At 39.8% G+C, this 21,750-nt stretch overlaps 1 long non-coding RNA gene across 1 annotated transcript in view; it reads left to right on the top strand.

Annotated features, from left to right (window-relative positions):
* The window catches only part of LOC116911954, a 40,150-nt gene extending 20,281 nt beyond the window's left edge, over positions 1-19,869 (top strand). Inside the window, exons 2-3 of the long non-coding RNA XR_004389412.1 lie at positions 11,163-11,314; positions 19,353-19,869. This is a non-coding gene — a long non-coding RNA (uncharacterized LOC116911954). The remainder of the gene's footprint in view (positions 1-11,162; positions 11,315-19,352) is intronic.
* The last annotated feature ends 1,881 nt before the right edge of the window (positions 19,870-21,750 follow it).

Genomic DNA, 21,750 nt, shown 5'->3' with positions numbered 1-21,750 from the left:
GGGGTTGTCTTTGATCAGAAAACACTGTTTGAACTAAGTGACTCCACCTGACTGAAAATCCATGGTGACCCTGGTTGAATTTTCTAGTTAAGTTCCATTGCAATTGTTTACCTGTGACACATTCATAAGTAAAACTAGGCACTGTGACCTTAGAAATTAAAACATAAAAGTTAAAATATGCAAAAAAATTGTTGTAAATTTTTACTTAGTTTCTCATACAACTGATAAAGATTCACAAAAGCTTCTCTACAGTCAACAGACACAGAACTGTATGGTTTAGATGAAAAGAGAAGATCAGAAGTGTGTGCACATGGATGTTGGGATGTGCAATAGAAGAAATAACAAAGGAAAACATGGCAATCAAACACACTGGTAATATTCACAGTGTTGTATTCCGCAGATTTCTTAACCTTAAAATTGATATGAGTAAGCCAAGTTCACAAGAACTAAATAATCCATGTAAAGCACTCAAGACAGGGATTGGCCCACAGAAAGAGTAAAGGGTGTGGTTCATCTAAACTGTTGTCATCTTGTGCTCGTTGAGTATCAGCCTATGATTATCCAAGTTCAAGAAGAGTGTTGACAGCCATGTTAGTTACCCCTAAAGTTAAGACACATGATGATCAAATGAGTAGACAGTCTCTAGATTGGTTCACTAGGCAGGAACATGTCATGCAGCTGCAGTGAGCTCACTACAGATCAGTAGCTGGCCCTTTTCATACTCCATACAGGAAGGTTAATTTTGAGTCTGGCTAACAATTCCATTAGATTATTGGTTTTGACATAAATTGCCTAGTGCCAGACATGAGAAAAGAAAGCATTTATTATTATAAACAGTACATGTATCTAGTGCTATTCCTCCATGCCTAGCTATCTTTCCAATAAAATAAGAACTTCAAGAACTGAATGTGTTTTGTCAATTCCTTGAAAATAAATAAAAGCAAAAACAAAAGCAAAAATATGAAAAATCTCTTTTCCTTCTGTTGACAATCTGGTGATGGTGAAAGTCTATAACTGAAATATTCTCGAAGCAGAAGCAGAAGCAAGGTGAAATGGTGGTGTCCTCTACGTGTAACTAGAAATAATGCCTTTAGTCATCCAAAAGTGTAAATTGAATATTCCACCATGAATTGGAATCATGACTACACAACTCATGTTTACCAGAGGAAAATTTTCGTTGATCATTGAGCTTGACTGAAAGGCAACAACGGTGCTTAGAGACACATCCTCCATTATCCCCACCCTCTGTCGTCCTTTCTTCCCTCTTCTGTGCGAGTGGGAGACAGCCACAGCTGGAAGAGATTTGTGTCCTAGGGTTTTATCCTTCGGTACAGAACTACCAATTTTACCAGGAGAAGTCATTAGTCCTTGTCTCATCCTCAATTTGGGAAACCCTTTTGGTCGGAAGATGGAAAGTCAAACGCTTTCACTTGTTTGTAAACGCAGCACTTCCTGTTGGTTGAAAGTCTGGCCTTGGGTTCTGTAAAGACTTGGTTCCTGTTCACAAAGTATTTTCTAAAAGTTTGACATTGTGTGAATTAGTTTCTTTAAGATTCAGACTCACATATGTTAAATGCAGTTAATAATACCCACATCAAAGGGAGGTTTAGATTATTAAATTATTTTATGTGCTTCATGAACATAAACAGTGCTGAAAAACCATGACATAATCATTTTATTTACCATAGAATGCTGGGCGATCTCATGAAATTGTATGCAGCAATGCACCTTTCCAACTAATGGGCAACTGGCACAGAACAACTGATCAAGACAAGATTTACAGGCAATACTATACATCAACACGGGTCTTACTAGATGCTAAGATCAAACATGTGAGCACAGATACAATGCGGGTACCACCATGATCTCACCAAGCAACAAGCTGCACTGATACTTTCAGTTTGTAGCTGGTTGAAAGTGAAAAGTTCAGGACTATTTGGATCCATTGTGACATGCTATGGTTAGGGAAGACAGAAGCAATGACTCTACCAGTCTCATCTCTTTTCAAACGTGTGCAGTCCAGCATGGTAACCACCTGCAACATGTAACTCCTTCTGTGCTCTCAGTGTAATTAATGTGAACTGAATCATGCCAGAAGTATAACATAGACACCTGTTTAGGAAGTCTTAGAATGAAAAATAAGTATAAAATGATATATTATTATTTTTTATATTGATTGTCTGTAAAAACGATACCATTTGGGATTTATTGAGTGAAATGAGAAATTAAAAGTCATTTTACCCTTAAGGGTTTTTTTTCACTATTGTCAAAAGAAAATTGTAATTTATCTATGTGTCCACATATATGGCTCAAATTATGCTTCTAATGAATGCCATTGTTGCAAACAATGCATATTAAGCATAGGGATATAAAGTTCATTGCTCAATGTAGCTCTATCAAAATGCAGACATGATCCCAGGACCCCTGGCCTGATCTTTTATCCTGCAACCTCCCCAATACTATCATTCTTTTGTTTGTGGCTTTTGACTATAGAGTAGGAATTGGATCCCCTGGAAATGGGCTTCGTCTGAAAGCTTTGCCAGTTCCTTTTCTGGCCAGCCATGTTGTTTCTCCTTGCTGCATTGCCCTGGATACTATGCTGCTATCTGCTCCCTGTGTTGGTTACAGGAATTGGTATTGTATTTAAAACAATTGCTGTTATTAACAGGTTAAGCTGCTGGGATGTTAAAATAAAGGCTGCCCAGCTTTAGTGCGTTTTGTTGTAATCATCTCCCAGATGCCTCGTCGGAAATCAATTCAAGTTCAAAACTGGCTGGAATTGGGAGGTCAAGGCTTCGCCAGACTAAATATTTTATCTTCTGCTCATGTCTGAAGCTTTTAAGGATGTGGGCTGGGGGCTCTTTCTCATACCCCATCTGGACAAAGATGATTGGCTTTGCTATCTTGCCCAGGTTAGGACAAGGTTAAAATCAATTATAATCAATTATTAAGAGTCTTCAGTGGCCACACTGCTTAAAAGGGGATTTTAAAAGTTTTCCAGTTCTGAGACATGCATATCTTAGTTGCTGCTGGATATGTTGTTTTTTTTTTTCTGGAATGCCAAATATAGATGTTATCAAGCTTCAGAAGTAAATACATAGAATTTCTCCCTCTTATTTTCTTGATGCTTTGGTGTCAGGACAATGGGAAAAAAAATCCTCCCGAAAGCTAAGATAACCATCACCGCTGCACTGAGCTGAAAAATCTTGTTCCCTTCTCGTATGTGTTAGAAGACTAGAGCTATTTATAATTTAGTCACATTGTCAAATTATTTCTCTGGAATTTGTTGCAATGCATTCTGTGTTTCTCATGCACTCGCTCACAGTGTGCAGGTGCATATGTGACCGCTCTGAGTCTTGTCAGCTGAAAGAGTCACTGAGTATGAATTCCACAGTGATTTTGGGACAAGCTAGATCCAGCCCTCCATCTTATGATACGAAACAGAGACCTGAAGAATTTGAATGACTTTTCCAAATTCTTGCCCATCCACAGGGAGAATTGGGCCAGCTACTTCCTTAAAACCACATGGCCTCTCTATAGCCGAGTGAATTTTTGTCTTGTGTACAACTTTCTCATTCATAATACTCTGAGAAGAAAACCTACTCAGCCAAAGTGAGTGTCAGTCCGAACCTTGGACCACACTATGCATTCGGTAAAGAGAATATAATTACAGAATGTCCCCAGAAGGTCGATCAGCTTTATTCATCACCTCGATTCCACGAATGAAAATGTCTAAGGTTTTCAGGTTTCCTCAAGATACAATATGTGCAAGTTCATAACATTGCCAAGAAAATATCCTGTCTTGCTCTTTGTCTGTGGAGAAGAGGACTCTAGCAAATTTAACTGGAATTTCTCCATGGACACGTCCAATGGTGGAGTGTGTACTACCTACTGCCTAAGAAAAAGCCAGTGCTAACAAACAATCTAATCCATGTTTGTACTCTCCTTATAATGTCCCGAGAAAGAAAGTCATTTGTCAAAAGGAAAGGGGATGCATTCATCCTGTGGGTCATGCTTTTGAATTGCAGAACATGCTCATCTCTCATCAACAAAATGAAATCCCTTCACACCGACTATTTACTGCTTGCCAGCTCCTGTTGACTATAAAACTCAGGTGTGGGGTATGTCAAGAACTTTATAAAGTGAAATCACACAACGTTACAGATAAAGTGATTACATACAATATACAAATCAACACAATATAAACTCAGGTTTAACCTAGGCAGGCCTGGCTTTGTTTCTTCTTGGCCATGAATATTTTACTTACCTTCTCATGTTTCCTGAAACAGTAGCCTTAATGCTTATTCTTGGAGTACTTTAAATGAGAAGATGCCTTTAAAATTCTTCCCACGATCTTGGTGTATGGCAAGCTCTCAATTTATTCTGCTTGTCATAGTGATGACAGTCACAGTTACAATAAGAATAGCAGTAACCATGGGGGTATCATGTGTCTTCCAGTTTCTAAGAGTACATAAATTTGTTAAGGTCCTATCTTCACACATTCGGGATAAAAATCGATTCACATTTAAATGTTGTTCAGGTCAAAAGTTTCAGATGAATTCCTCACTGGTTTATTTCCCAGGCACACAGTGGGGATGACTGAGCACTTTGGACCTTTTTATGTTGAAAGACCACATTATTTAGGTAGCTCCCTGGTTCAGCTAAAAGTTATTCACTGCATGTTTGAGGAAGACCTAACTCAAATATTCCAAGAGATCGTTGATTAGAATTATTACTCTTTCTTTCTATATTTAATTTTTCTGTTGAAAGTTATATGATAATAAGCGTTCAAGGACCTTTGATTTTCAAAAGCAACATCATGCTGTGGCTAAAACAACTGTCAGTGTAGAAGGAGGTAGACTGACTTTTGCCACTTTCTCATCTAACTTTAGGCAAATCACTTTTAACAGAACCTCTGATTCATTATCTATGAGATAGAGACTAATACATCCTTTCACTATTATTTGGGGTTTTAAATTAACCTGGTACAAGTAAAGTTTATTGCTATGCATACTCATGTAGGTGCTTCTTAAGATGCACCTATTAGTTTCATTTTATTCATATTAATAAATTATGACATTTATTTCAGGGCATTTAATAAGTATGTAAATTATATTCATGTTGTCAGTCCAAAAGTATTGATTGATTGATGACTTAATGTGCCCAAAACTATGCTACATGAGTATGCCTTTTTGAGCAGAGAGGCATCTTTAAAGAATGATTGGTCTAGCACTGGAGAGGGCAGTTACTACGTAGGAGAAAAGAGTTAAACTCCATTAAATTCTGTGGCAGACTCATGATTTATTGATTCCTCTTGGGCTTGGTAGCTTTGGCTACTGTCATTGTAGCAACAAGATGATTCCACATAGGTACGAGCTGTTTTGAAGTTGATGACACCTTTGTTGTCGGTTACGTAATTGGTCCATTTATCCACTTCAACCACCTTGGGTGGCCTGAAGATCCTACTGTGTAGCTTCCCGGCTAAGAAAGAAACCTGTAAACCTCCACCTGCTTGAGGGTTGACATGGAGACCGGAAAAGAAGCTCCAGAAAACAGCTCTCGGTTCACAAAGGCACCCTACAATGGCTTGATGTCTACTTCCCCTGCCTGGGTATAGAGCTGTATTAATTGGTTTTGCGCCTAAGAGGAGGAACACTGGGCATTTGCACTATGCTTGATGTCTGTTGCCAAATAGAAGCTTGCCATCAGCAGCCGGGTATGCCGTCTTCTCACTCGGCAGCATGTATTCTGGGTGTGTTTGGATCTACTGTCTTTGTACCAGCCATGGGAGCATACAGAAGAGTAAAGGAGAATGAATAACTTGCTTCATTTTCTTGAAGCAGCAAGTGTTTTGGAAGAGTGGGTACCAGAGAAGTCCCTGATTCCCTTTACCTCTGTGAAAGAAACACCCTATGCTTTAAATAATGATTAATGTAGCGTGCACCATATTCACCGTAAACACAGAGATAAGCGCTTCTATTTATTCTGTAAAGTGAAAATAGAAATCTGGAAACAGCATCTGCTTCTCATTTAAATGTATTTTTCTAATTATTAAGATGTATAGAGGCATCAAGCCAGGTTTCAATAATCAACAAAGGTCTTGAGCTACATAAACAAAACCTCTTTTGAAAGCTACTGATTCAAACGGTTAGAACGGTGGCTTAAAGACCTTAACTCGACTTTTAATGCAAAGTTGTTGTAAAGCTTTGCCTTTTTAAAGCAAGTTTCAAAGTGTAGGGAAATATTGCTGGAAATATATTTTAGGAGACCTAGAAACACCATATAATTAACTTCAGTTCAGTCACCTTCTTTTCTGGAAACTAAATCCAGGAACTGGGATTTCTGCCTCTCTTCATAATAGAGAAGCATGAAGACACTGGTCCTTCAAATGACTTCATTGGATTCCTTTTTAGGTGCTTGTGGGAGAAGCAGTGTCTCAAATATCAACCTTTATAATCACAGCTTCCTCAATCTCACAACTCACAAAGCAGACTACAACGAAGAAAACCAGTTCCTCAAACCTGGAAGCCACTCAAAAATACACAGGGAAAAGATACACCTTAGTGCAACAGAGAGGATGATTAGACATTTTACCAGAAAAGGCCACTAACCTTCTTAGGAACTACTTATGGCATGAGTCTGTGTTGTAGAGCTCTGTCTTCTGTATTCTTTGCTTTGCACAGAATGTCCCAGAACCAATAGGAAAATAGAGTCGGAGAAGCCCAATACCAAACATTCGCCTACAAAAGAAGGGAGTGGGAGTGAAGACCAGAGAGCATTGGTCCTTGTTGGTTTAGAAGAATATTTGCAGACCACGTTGAAAGCAAAGCTGTCCCTCCTTCCCGTGACCTGCCCAGGCATATGCTATCCTGTTCTTTGGTTTATTCCCTCCGCCCCATTCTTAGATGCTAAACTGCCCAGTCCTCACATCAGATAAACTCATCTCTTGTCTCACAGTTTTTGTTAAATCAGAAACTTAGGACTTGGGGAACATTTTGTGTTGTTTTCAAACTTTATATCTATACATATGAGTGTAACAATTCACAAAACAATCTTCTTCTGTGTCCCTTGTTCTCCCTGTCTCCTTTCTGCACGCAGCCTCCCCCCCAGCCCATGCCACTCACTTCAGTCTTACTTTACCAGCTTTCTCTCTTACTACATACATAACCCTCTCTGATGCATAACTGAATCAAGGCCAAGAGTTTATACTTTAATTTTTTAATTATGTATAACCTGACTATTTTCAGAAAAAAAATATTTGAGGCCAGATGAATAAATGGTAGAGGGATTTACACGGGCATTTTTACTATGAATTTGGCACATATTCTTTTAGGCTGCACACATTTCCATAACTCTGAACGAGATCATACCAGAATGATTTTTTTTTTTTGGCCAGGGTAGAATTCATAAAATTGCAGAAATTGAAAAGGAAGGAATTCATCATTATTTCCAGTATCACCAGTGACACATCTGAATGAATTCACAATTCCTGCAAAGTCGAGGTCATGGGTCTGTTAATTATGTTATTGTGTATTTATTTAAAGGTTGTTTTTCTGCTCTGGAGGGATAAGAGTTAGGGGTTTTAGAGAAAATGGATTCTGTATTACTATGTGAGTTGGGGCTAATCGTGGCCACCATGAGTTCTGGATTCTATTTTAAACGGGGTAACAAATCAATGTGGGTTCCTTTTGAGAGTCGATGAGCTGATGTACATGGAAGCTCTTAGCAAACAGAAGTCTTTTTGGTCACGCAGTCCGGGTGGGTGGATGCTCACTTGAGTTTCAGTCAGCTTCATCCAGGAAGAGACCAGGGTCTAGCTCTCCGGGACGCTCCAGGAGCAGTGCTTCATTGTGCCTGGGCTTTATTTATTGAATGCATTTGAATGAGTAATCATTCTAAGAACAGAGAGTCATTCAATTTGACTTCACAATGGGGTGATGGGTGAGACTGGAAGCTACATCCTGAAACACATTATCCAGAACAGGGAAAACAAAACCAGTTTTCAAAAGTGACTCATCTTTAAAATATCATAGCAGTTTTGAAATATTTCATTCATTCATTTTCATAGCAAACTCCTAATTGAGGATGTCATAAACCACTTTGCAGAGAGAGGCAATCATGACCTGGGAAATTAAGTGGAGTAATTTACAAATAGGCTTTTGTCTGGCAGGAGGTTTAGCATGCTCAGGATTTGCCTGTGGGTTATGTTGGCAAAGCATGCTCTCGCTTCTTTACACCATCAGTAGTATATATGTATACAGATATGCTTCTGAGTTCCCAATACATATTAAAAATGGGAACCCGTTTTCTATATGTTTTCCCCTGGGTCCACATTATAAAATCTTTTAAAGCGCTGTCCTCCCCAAAACAAAGAGCATTCCTTTCATGTTTCAGCTTTCGTCTCACGTGTCTGCTCTCTGTCCACATGGACCTGCAAGGGTTGAGTGAATAAAGGCTCAGGAACCCTTCCTTCCAGCACTGTCCAAGACCTCCATCTAGACGCAGTTCCTTCCTTTAGTTTTATGATGACTACAGCTCTCCTTTTTAAAAATGTCTGTCATCCACCCTAACTTAAGGAGGAAACACACACACACACACACACACACACACACACACACAACACACACACTTCTGCTATCTGAAGAAAATCAAGACTCTTCATTCTGCCAGTCTCTTGCTGGAATAGTTGAGTGTGGTAACAGCAAGTGTTCCACAGGGTTCTCGGAGATGGTAAAGCAGACTTATGATACCATTCTGAAAGAGAGGGGGACTGGAACCCTTTGTCACTAACATTTGTCAGCGTCTATGACAGGAATTTAACCATCTGACATCTTTCCCTAACTCCCAGCCTGTAAGTGTATAGTGAATCCCAACTCACACAAGGAGGACGGGAAAGTCTGAGCCAAACCCTGTTAACAAAATCGTCCCCTGAAGGGCCGTAATATTGCTCAGTGCTAATATCATCCCTCTGCATTTTATCTTGTACATGAAATCTGGGCTAATTATCATTTTCTCCTACAGTACATTTTAGACCATTGTGTTTCTGTGTCCCTGCCTAGTTCATTAAGCAGGGTTTTACAGCTCCTCCAGTAACAGGATTGCTATTGACACTTTCATTAGACCCATAATTCAAATGCTTGTCTGCCTTCCAAATGGAAGCCTCTGAGTCCAGAACCACAATCTGGCCACCGACCGTATGTTGGCTTTTAGAACTGTCGTAAACTCATCATCACATTCAAGTTCTTGAAGGGTCAAAATCTGCTTCCTCAGTGAACTGTCTTCAGCCAACAAATAGTCAATGTGTTCTCCAAGATAGCCAGCCAAGTTTTCTCCAATGCTCTCTGAGAACTCTTCCTGACAGTTCTCAATAGAGAACTCTATAGCACAAATAATCATCGTCTGCATTTAAATATAAATGACCTGCTTCATTCATTCATTTAGTCATTTCAGTACTCATGAGAAATATACCAAATAGTATGATGTTTTAGCCGTTTAAAGTTGAATAAGATGGCCTCTGCCCAGTGACATCCTGTGGTACAATAGGTGTGCACAGACAGAATAATGCGATCCATGGAACGTGAAACTCACTACTGGAGTTCCAGAAATGGAAACAGCTATGGTATATAGATGTCTGCACTTGATCTAATAGATATTCTCAGTTTATATTGTCTTATACTGGCTCAAATAGAAATTGCTGGAACTGCATGTAGAGCTATACAGATGCATATCTGAAATATGTGGAATGTATCCCAGAAGGCAAACTCAGGAGAAGATAATGCGATCCCCATAGAATGGTCCCTGTAGACAACGGAGGAAGGTAATACTGCACCAGACAAGTTTAGCAATCATGAAGAATAGTCTTTGTACAGTAGCATTGGCTTTTTCCTTCTACCAGTGTTTAAGAAGGTCAATGCTAATATCTCATTTAATTGAGAAAAAAGAAACAACTTTATTTAGGCATGCATGTTAGACACAAGACAGGTCTGCCTTTGGTGTCTGTAGAGTTGAATGTTCCAGCCTTAGCCAAGATGCAGTAAATATTGATAGACCATGACACATCAGCAAGTACTTGAGGTTTTCCCTGCTTAGAGAAGGCCTTTCACTATTTAGCAATGTATGTGAATACATTGTGAGCCTCATATTTCAATGTAGTTAGTTGTGTTTTGTGTAAGAGGCTGTGGATTAGATACACTGCTTTTGCTTTATAGGAAAATATTTGGGATAGTTAATCTTCCTAGTATCTATGCTTTAAGGAAAGATTGATAAAAGAAGAAAAGACAAATGTAATGGTCATATGTTATCGACCAGTCCTTCATGGTCTTAACCACACATTGGACTACCCACCTTACTTGGTCTTTTCTAATGAAGCCAGTAACTAGGGTGCTGTGTTACAAAGTCCCTCTGCTGGACTGGCCTCCACTTCAGTCACTAGGCATAAGGAAGATGTGAGGCTGCATGGTATTCCACGGTCCACAGGGTCATATGACCTCATTGTGCATACAGGACTGCTGCTGTGCTATTGAGAGAGACTTCTGCAACCTTCCCAGCACATTTCACTTTATGCTTATGCCTTCACAAACGTGCTCAGTTGTGTGATGTAGGCCAACGACAGTGTGAGGTTTAGAAATGTTAGCTTGCACATCACATTCACTAATACCTGAATCTGTCCATCTGATGTGTCATAGCTTATCCAGAGCCTGTGTGGAAGAGTGATGTGCAATCTCTTCCCTTTTCATTTCACGTAGTTTCACTCACTTTCAGCCAGATATTCGGGTCCCTTCAAAAGCCTCCAAGGTAAAGAAGAGGCTTATGGAATTTTCCAAAACTGTGGCCTGAGACTACTTCTCCATACAACTCTGTACCTCTGTCTTTGGCTGTCTTTGGTATTTCATTTTAAAATCACACATTCTTCCTTCCATGCAACCAGTACTGGGGTTTTTTGTCACATAGTCTTCAACCCAGATGGCTCTTTTGTGCTTCTATACATTTAATTGCGCTCTGACCAGGAGGAAAGCCAGACAGGGGTGTTTGCAGAAGGGGGAAAGGACATGTTTACTTGAATGCAGGCCTCCCTTGAGTTGAGTAATTTTCTTTCATCTTCTATAACCTCAGGTCGTATAACTACATTCTGTTTTTCTCCCCCCCCCCTTTTCACTCAAAAGGACCTACCACTTTGGGCTTCTTCCAGGAGCAGAAAACCAATTATAAATATGAAACAGATTTCACGACTGGAACCAAACTTCACATCCAAAAACAACAAACTTCTCAACCAAGAGTATCTGAAATATAAACAGCAAGACCGAGGATGTAAGAGGTAAACAAGCCTGACAGAGATCATCCTTTCCTATGGGACACACATGGGAGGGAGTTTTCCAAGCTAAGGAAGATTCTACCGCAGGTAGCTGCTACAAGATGGAAGGTTCTGTTGCTGTTGTTGTTTTGTTTTGTTTTTTAAATCAGGGGGAAAAACCCAAAATGGTCTATATGTTTTTATGTGTTGTGTGGCTAGTTAGCTATGACCTACAGAATTATTATGGTGGATTCTATTTCAGAGCTTTATTATGGGAAGGGCTGATTTGCACAGTAAGAGAAACAGATACCACAAAGACAATGTACACACACACACACACACACACACACACACATGCACACGCACACATACAGAGAGAAAGGGCAGGGGAAGGAGAGAGATAGAGAAACAGAGACAAAGAGAGATAGAGACAGAGAGACAGACAGAAAGACACACTGAGAGAGAGAGTCAGAGAGAAAGACATAGAGACAGAGACAGAAAGAGATGGAGATGTAGACACACACACATATATATATATATATATATTCTCTTTTGATCTATTAAATCATTTTCTGCCTATGTCTGCCTTATCCTGCCAGGGAGGGTCTATGTGTTGTCATATTCATTCCTTGGGCTTTCAGAAAAGAAAATCTAAAGACTGAAGACTGGGTAGAAAGAACAAAAGCTATGATGACCTACTCTCGGGAGGAAAACAGTGATCTTAGAATATAACAGCAAAGGTTTTTCTGTTGCTCTGAGAGAAAGGGCAGAGGCAGCGGGGTGAAAGGGAGTTGCTACCTGAGTGTGGCTGTGAAGAGACCTTAGTGAGAGGGGAAATGCATGAGGACTTCAGGAGCTATGGTGGTGATTTTGAGAGAGATGTTGAAGAGTGAGCTGTGAGTATGATCTCACACAGTAAGCTGTTCAGAGGGGTTAGAAAAGAGGGGGAGATAGGAGGTGTTAATGGTAATTGGCATGAACAGTATTCTTGGCTTTCCTTTATTTCCTCAATGAATGAGTGACAGACAGGCTTTCCTAGTTATAAATGAGATGTCTCTCCAGGTCTGAATGCATGGATGTGCCTAATGCGAAGATTTCACCCACAAAGCAACATCCCCTGAGTACCCTGACGACGAGCTACTTTAAAAACAAGCTTCATGGTATCTTCTTAGGTGGACGCTTTCCTTTCTCCTTTCTTGTTTGGTTGGTTGGTTTGTTTTTATGTTTTTCCTCTCCTCTTCACATGGCCTAGATTGTAAAGTTCAGATCTCTGCAGTAGATGCCCTGAGAGTTAACACAGGGGAGGAAACACCACCCACTTTAGGACCTCAGCCTCTGTAAAGTAATAGTAATTGACCCTAGTTCCAAGCACAGAACAATGAAGTAATGTGTTCCGCATGGATTACTTAACATTCAGGCATTGACTGCATGTCTACAACGTTAAGACTTTAGAAGGATCTCCTTGTAGGGTTTTTATTAGATAAAGAATGGGAAACTTCATAATGGGAAAAACCACCATTGCAGTTGCTGCTGTTTTCTGGTGGTTGTGACATTGTTAGTTCTGACACACTCTGTTTGGTTTAATCTGTAAAATAAAAATGTAGAAAATTTCCTCCATGCTTTTTTTCTGTTTCTAAAATATTATTTCTGAAACTCCTAGATTTAAGAAACTCTCCCACAAAAAGCAGGCACTGGTCCATGAAGAAACTAGTTATCGGTTAATGTGTCTTAAAAATTCTCGGGTTATTTGAAAAAAGCCACTCTGGGGAGGACTTAGAATGCACTTAGCATGTAAGTCACCACTTCAGTCTTGCTGAGGACAACATGGACCCTAAATAAGGAGAGAAGTTGGAGCTTTTCTCTTTCTGTCTTTCAACTTGAGCCATTTGGGGTTCACCTGCAGGTGGTGGGGGGATTGGTTAATAATTATAACCTGCTGTGAGCATACAGGGAGCTGAAAGCATGCGTATTCTTTGATCCCACTGCCCCTTATCTTAATTCTGCTTTTACATATGTGGAAGCCCAAGGCCTGCCACTGGAAGTAGACTGACCTCCTTTGAGCTCTTCAGAGTTGTACTTATTCCTTGATGTGGTTGGTGGCATCTTGGCCACAGGAATGCAATACCGCAGGAACTGTTGATTGGTCCTGTGACATATCATAGTCTTTAAGTACATGAGATTAAAAAAAAGAAAGAAAGAAATCAACATTGTTCTGAAAGGAAGGTAGTTAAAATTCAGAAAGAGAGATTCTTTAATTAACTTAATAAAATTACTAATGGAAGCATTTTAACTGCTAAATTTAATTTACTTGTCAAGATATCAGGCTACAAAGAGAAGGGAAGAGTCGGAAGTCTGCTTCCCATTATGATGTACTCTACTATAGAATAAATTTGCTTAAAATGAAATATATCACCAAAAGCCATCAATGACATCTTAATTTGGAACAGCCAGTTGAGAAGTAATTAGACTATGAAGCAATCAGTTCTAGTAAATCAGTGTTTCCCCTTACATAAACATACACTTTTTTTCTATTTATATACCCAGGAAAGACTAGACTTACAGGTAGTAAGCAGGCAAAGAGACTGGTTCTTTTGACTGTCGGTGTTTCTACTTACATTACCAGGCTGTCAAAACAAAATGTTTTATGACGAGATTAAAAAATGTATAAGCATCTGATTTGATTTAGTGTTTATATTTATAGGTTGAACTAAGGAGACTTTGCTTATGATTGGATTTTAAAGATTTACATTGGTCTCCCCCTTCCTTCCAAAATACTTTCCAGATCCACCCACAACCCTGACACCTTACTTCAACAAGTAAAACTCAGTCAAATATCAAAGAGCTTCACTCAGTTCTCCCTTGGGTCTTGCCTCCTCTTCTATACAAAAGTGGTGACTTTAGCTGCTAATGAGACACAGTTTAGAGGGTGCAAGTGGCTAAAACTATCCTTTTGTTTAAGGTCTGAAGATTCACCATGGGTTATTTCTCACACAGTAACAGACTGTACATCTGGTGGTTTATTAGTATTAAAAACACTCTAATAAGAGAGGGAGGTGACCAGAAAATACTTTACAAATAGTTTGGTTTTGGAAAGTTGACAAGTAGGACACCAACCATCCAGGTACTAAAGGACTTTGTATAAAGGAACATTTTTGAATGTCTTCACTAATCACCTTGAACCTCAGGAATGCATTTCCCTTCCCACATTACAGACACTGGAATGGAGGCTCAAGGAAGTTAAGTGTTTTCTGGAAACAGCAAGGGTAGTTAATAGGGGGGATGGACTAGAGAGAGCATTTTGGGACTCCTGGTACTTTCTCTGCAACATCTGGTTGTGATGATGAAATCCCATCTGTTACCTTTTGAGGGGAAGAGAGGTGTGAGGAAAAGAACTAGAGGATAGATCAATCACCCAGAAAATTATTTATAAAGGAACTCATTCAGATATTATGGGAGTCAACACTGTCACCAGTCCTGAAAGCTCAGAGGACATGATGAATTATGCTATAGAGGACACCAGTTCACAGAGCAGCATCTACTTGGCAACACCTGCCTGTGCTACCGGGTCCTACACTCCAGTGAGAGAGAATGTCCAGAGAGAAGACAGGGGAGTTTCAAAGGACAGAATAGGACACCATTAAGAAATGTGGGGAAATCTTTGAAACATGTCTCAGGAATCTGCAGCATGCAAATCACCCAGCAGTATGCAAACAATGCAATGGGAATGTATATTAAAGCTTGTAATTGCTGAAGGAGAGAAGAAGTCCAAGAAGAAAATTAAAGCACAAAAGCTTCCATTTCCAGTGTGGAGGCAAGATAATGAAGACAAACACAAGGGTACAGTGCCCCTCCTCCTCCAAGAGTCTTATAAAATTATATAGTCTCTTATCCCCAATCACTGTTCAAGATCCACATATACAGGAGAGTTGTCCTGGTACTGAAGAAGGCAGGATCTATATAAAATAGATGTAACAAGTTAACATTGGGGGCGGGGAGGGAGATAAGCACAAATGTGGGAAACGAGATATTGCTAGTAAAGAGGTTAAATGGAGTAAGGAAGTCTTTTATAAATGTATCAAGGAAAAAAAGTGATCCTCAAGAGAAAAAAGACCAGGGAATAAATGAGAAGAGGAGGGCATGAAATTAATGATGGCCATGATATTGACCTCCTGCTTTAAGTCAGTTTTTAAGAGAAAAATGAGAGGAAAATTTGGACAGCTGGAAGGCAATAACGACTTTTAAAAATAGGTATTGACAAAGAGGATGAAGGGAAATTTAAAAAAAAATTAAACATAGTGGCATACACTGATTTAACTTTCAGATAGGATGCTTCCCTGGGAATTCGATTCCTAACCTGTTAACTATGCACAGACACAGAAGAACAATACAGAGCCAGGAGATGTCAGAAATCCCACAAAACGAATTTGTTTTATATCACAATAAAAATGGCTGGGGAAGGTTGGGAAGGTAAACACACACCAGGCCCTCCAAGTATTATGTAATTTAAGACTTATTTTGTTTTGCATTTTAGCTATTTTAGGTTTTAGAAATTGGGATTATATGTTCCCCTTTTGTTTAGTGAGAAAAGGAGGAAAACATGTACTGTGGGTGCTTTGGAAGTACAAGAAGGCTGTCATGATTTCACGGGAGAAATTTGGAAAGACCGTACAGTCCCTAAGTCTGTAAAGATGATACAGGTTAAAGTGATTAGTAGAATATTTACATAAATTTAAAAAAAAATCACAGCATTATGAGAAAAGCTGTGACAGGAATTTTCAGGTTCTAATAAAGTTTCCAGGTGAAATCTTCAGCCATCCGATTCAGTATGCAAAGCCACTAGATTCCTGGGTAATTGTCCTTCGGGGAATTGTAGTTGCTATCAGGAAATGAGTCTGTGTGGAATAAAAAAAAAAGTACAAGTGCGAGTTTTAGAATCTTAGAGCAAGCATGGCTAGGAGAAGCGACATCCTCTGGAAGGTGGTATCTAGGAATACTTGCCCTGATGTCTCTCAGCTTCCTCCCCTATGGCTCAGTGGACAGACTGCCTTAGTACGTTTCCCTTGCTGTTTCTCAGTTTCCTTCATTCAGAACTTCTCTGTTCTTCTTGTTCATTCCTATCTCATAGCTAAAACAATGCAAGGCTGGTGATAGAATACTCCATAGGCACACATACCCATTAATCTAAAGACACAAACTGTTGTTGACTAGACTGTAGCAGGCTGATAGTGAGAGGGGTGTGGAAGCAACTAGTTCCTTTACATAAATCACATCCATAGGCAGCAAAATATGTCAGCCTCTGTTCACTGAGGTGTGTCTGGCTGTTTTTATTGTAGGAGGGAAAGAGGGGTGAGACACAGAAAATTTAAAAAAAAAAAAAAAAGAAAGGATTGACAAAAAGCACAGGGGAGCAAAGACCAACAAGGAAGTTAGAGAAACCACGTAAACCACATTTTTTGGGGGGGAGGGGAGGCTATTTTAATTCAAAGAAAAATTTACAATGTATATCCAAAAGCTGGCCAGAGGAAAGAGAAACCATTAAATATTATTTCCTACTCTATTGCGAATTTTCTTAGTTCCTGTACTTAAAATGATCTCCTTCTCCCTCTCTTCTTTACTGAAATGATAGTTTGGTTGGTTGGTTGGTTGGTTGATGATTGATTGATTTTGCTGAGACAAATGCTATGACCAAGAATAACTTGAGGGAGGAAAGGCTCTTAATCCACAATTGAAGAGTCAGGGCAGGAAGTCAGCAGGAACCTGGAAGCAGGAACTAGGGAAGACCATTTCTTGTTGCCTCCCTCACTTATGTGCCCATTTGTGCTTGCCTAGCTTTCTCACACAGCTCAGGTCTAATTCCATTGCAATGGTGCTTCCCACAGTGCACTGGGCCCTTCTGTAAAATTAACAATCAAGAAAACCAATCTAATCTAAGCAATTCCTCTCTCTAGTCTTTCCTCAATCTGGGCTGTGTTAGGTTGATAGGTAAAGGTAATTCAGACAGAATGTAAGTGAATTTGGGGGTTTTCCTTGGGAATTTTTCCTTAAAAAATGAGAGTCTTTAATTTCTTAGTCTCCATGCTCTACAAATCATACATTTGCCACTGTTGCTAGGCAGAACTGGAAGCTTCCAGAGAACTACATATACATATGAAGTAGACATGGAAAGCATGTATACTTCAAAGGGCAAGAAGGCCACAGTGTTCATAATATAAAACATAAATAGCAACAACAAACATGAGAGCAGTATATTGAAAACCTATGAAGACTGACCAGGCACCATGACCAAGGCAACTCTTATAAGGACAACATTTCATTGTGGCTGACTTACGGGTTCAGAGATTCAATCCATTATCATCAAGGTGGGAGCATGGCAGCATCCAGGCAGGCATGGTGTAGGCAGAGCTGAGAGTTCAGCATCTTGTTCCAAAGACAAACTGGAGAAGACTGGCTTCCAGGCAGCTAGGATGAATGGCTTAAAGCTCATTTCTTCCAACAAAGCCAGACCCTACTCTAACAAGGCCACACCTCCAAATCATGCCCTCCTGGGCCAAATCTATTCAAAGCACCACAAAGATCATCCAATGCTAGATTCAAAGGTGAAGAAATAGCCTTAAATATTTCATTTTTGGGGAATTTAAGAAAGAAAATCTACAAATGAACTGAAATTGAATCCTACAAACTCGGTAAAAATAGAACTGTGAAGAAAAGTAGTGGACTTAAAAAAAACAAAGATAAAAATGAATCACAAACTCGGTAAATAGAACTGAAAAGAAGGAAGTAGTGGACTTAAAAAAAAAAAGATAAAAAAGACATAAAACCTAAAAACGAGAGTGGTGAATAAATCGGTAGCAACAAAATATTTTTTAATTTAAAAATTTTATCTTAATATGTTTTAGGTGGAATTAATTATATATTTATATTATATGCTTATAGTACGGTATAAAGATTTCTTATCCATTTATTTCATTATTTCATTAAATTATAAAAGCTTATGATTTATAATAAAATAAAGACTCTGAAAGGAAAGTTTTGAGGCTAAAAGAAATAGAGAATGTTTTGCTTCTGTTCCTATAAGTTTGAGAACCTCAGCAAAACAAAAAATATCTTTGCAAATATATAAATTAACAAAGTTGAGAATAATTCTAAATAAGTAATAAAAACAACAACCAACAAGAAATAAAGTCACTTAATAAGTACTTTTTTTGTAAAGTGATTAAGGTAGTAAAAGTGTTACCTCTAAAACAAAGCCAACTCTGGGGTCTTCAAGAGCCCTTACTTGTTAGTTTAAAAAACATTAAAGGAAAACTGCCCAACTTTTCCTATGAGGTTAGCATTACTCTGACAGCCAACATGGAGAGAGTATTGATACAACAAAAGAGAACCTACAGAACTTATGTGTAAATGTAGACGCAGGGTTATACAGTCAAGTAACCCAGCCATTCCTCCTTTGAGTAGCCTTCCTGCCAGGCTGTGTAAGCTTAGGGTGTGTTTAGGAAGAAGTGAGAAGGCCACTGAATTTCCTCTCTATCTGAAGGGGGCTCACTGCTGAAAGAGTGATAGGCCGTGAATAGCTTCCCAGACTCTGACAGGAGAGAAGATCACAGAAATGATTACACAGTGTGCTTCCAGGAAGAAATTTAATTCTGAAAAAAAAATTTTTTTTTTTGCTTAAAAATAGACTGCCGTTTAAGACAAGATATTGATTGCATTTAATTTTTTTCTTGCTTACCTGATCTTCCAAGTTATCATTTACTTCACAGAATAATTATAAACCATCATTATCTCTGATGTTAATATAAGTGACTGTGCAATAAGACACTGCAGACAGCTCAAAGTATAGAATTTAACTGACAGACGCTGTAAAACTCACGCAGGATGGGCAGGTGCCTTCATTGTATCCACTAATGTTCTCCCCCTCTCTCCCTCTCATCCTCCCCATCCCTCCTTCCCTTCCTCCCTCCCTCATTTCCTCTTCCTCCCTCTCCCTCTTTCTCTCTCCCTTTACCTCCCTCTCTCTGTCTCCCTCTTTCTCTCTTCCTCCCTCCTTTTCTTTACTTCTCAGCAACCACTCCACACCCGATTCTCTGTTTTGCCTTAGGAGTTTGGTATGCAGGGCCTTTTTCCAGAGAGACCTGCATGACACCCTCCGAGGGGGGAGAAACTGCTTTTAAACACCATCCTTAATTTATGGGTAAGAGCTGCTACTGTACCTGTGTGAAAGTCCCATGAGAGTTCACTAAATGTGTCTCTGCCAATACCAATGACCGAAAGAGACCTTCCATTAACTTCTGAATTAGCCAAATGGGACAGACCTTAATCTAATATGCGTTATTTCATTTTCTAGGTTACTTGTTTTAAAGGAAATCAAGTATACTCATGGCTGTCGAAAGCTGTCCTGGGAGATGTGCATGGAAGGACTCTCTCTAAACAGAGCAGGCTTCTGAGGAAGCTGGGTGCATGCCCGAGGGCCCAATTTAGCTCAGTTGCCTTTTCTCACAGTAGGCAAAGCAACCCTCCCTCCAAAGAGCCAGGAGAGAAATTGCACATTAATGAAAATAATGAGTACTGGCTCTGGAGTGTTAGGATGCAGGGGACAAGGCTGCCTTTTTCTTTATCTCAGCTAATACTTCCTTGCGATCTACTGGAAAGTCCATTCCTTAAAGTCACCCATCTTTTCTTCAGGCCTGATGTGAGCAGGACAAGGAACAATCTGGGTATAGTCATAGGCAGGTTGGAAAGTGATGGGCCATAGCTAAGTGCTCTGAGCAGGCAGTGTGGCACAATGGGGAGAAAACTCAACTCAGTACTGAGAACCAAGTTTCATTCTGAGCGCAGCCATTGATTAGCCCAGTGGGGACATAACTCCCTCTGTGTACCAGCACCTTCGCCTCTCTGCTGAGAGTAACCTTTTTATCCTCCATCTTTCCAGGATTCTTATATTAATAAAACTAGATCATAGTTTTGAAAAGCACAAAGTGCCTTATAATTTAAGTTCCTTACTGCGCATTCAGTATTGAGAATGTTCCAATGAGTTACTAAGATCTCGTAGGGATCATGGCAATTTCTTTCTGACTCTCTAGGATTTTCATGAAAGTACAATTTGCTCAATAGAGCTAGATACAAGCAGCTCTCCCTCTTTTTATAGCCATCCCTCCCAACTGCCAACCCTATTCATGGGACTCAGGGATGTGCCAAGGTTAGACGACGCAGACACGGGGTGCGAGCCGTAACGTCTAAATCAGTTTTGGAAGGAGGCCAGAGCAGCAGTTTAGGAAAGTGATTGGAGTGTCTTTCTGAGGACAAAGAATTACTTAGGGAGTACATCTTTCAAGAACATGTTATTGAAACTTGGAGAAAAGGAGTTTTAAAATATGAGAACACTAGTATTAAAGGCACTCTAAACCAATTACAGTGTATTTACTCGGATCTCAATGGGGGGATACCCTTTTCATTATTCACAAGCCTCAAGAACATTAGACACACTTCACTGAAGACAATATAATATCCAAATATGAAGTAGGCTGCTGTTTGTCCATTTCATCCACTTTCTTGCTTTTACCTTCTTCACAAAGGCAGAAGAGCACTTCTGTGTTTTTAGAATGCACAATACACAAGAAGCAGGCAATGTACTTTTGGATAGTCAACACCCTTTGTCCTCAGAGAAAACATACAGTGTTGTATCCACCCCTCCCAGAAGTTCCCTAGAGATGTTCTGTCTGTATAGGAGCTTTGGAAGGGCACATCTAGACACTGGAGCCTTAAACACTGCAAGGCTCATTCTACCTGCCACGGAGAGAACTTCCTTATGGGCATGGATGAAAGATGGAAATTAAAAATGTAGAAGTTCAGAGGCAACACTTTTAGACAAATCCAGGATTTTAAAGATCTTTGTCTCTGAGGATCTGGCTTCTTTCCACTAATAAAGACGTCCAGACTCTGTGCCCTGTAGCCAGAACCTGGTAGTCAGACATAATGGGAATAGCCATTCCTTCCTGGGAGTTAACTGTGGGTGTGAGGTGAAATGAGGAGCCCACAGCACCTCGGTGTGTATCTGCATTGACGTATATATCCAAATCTGGTCCTTTTCCCAGTCCAGCTACAGGGGCCCAGTCTACAAGGGTTGTTGCTCTAAGCCTCACTTTTCTTTAACTTGTCTGTTGTGAAAGACTCTCTCACACATGAAAACGCCCTAGCAACAGGTCAGCCCCACATAGTGTTTTCCTGCTGTGTGCTAGCTCCTAATTTTACATGTCATAGTGCTACCCAGATGTCCTTCAGTGCAGATGCACATGCTACCTAGACATCCCTCAGGGCAAATGTACATGCTACCCTGATATCCTTCCCTGCAAGTACACATGCTACCCTGACACCCTTTAGTGCAGGTACACATGCTACCCTGATATCCTTCCCTGCAGGTACACATGCCACCCTGACATCCTTTAGTGCAGGTGCACATGCTA

This window comes from Rattus rattus, chromosome 11 (genome assembly GCF_011064425.1).
Source record: "Rattus rattus isolate New Zealand chromosome 11, Rrattus_CSIRO_v1, whole genome shotgun sequence".
In the NCBI taxonomy this organism is placed as follows: Eukaryota; Metazoa; Chordata; class Mammalia; order Rodentia; family Muridae; genus Rattus; species Rattus rattus.
Note: the sequence above shows the minus strand (reverse complement) of the source record. Positions and strands in the feature narration are given on the sequence as shown.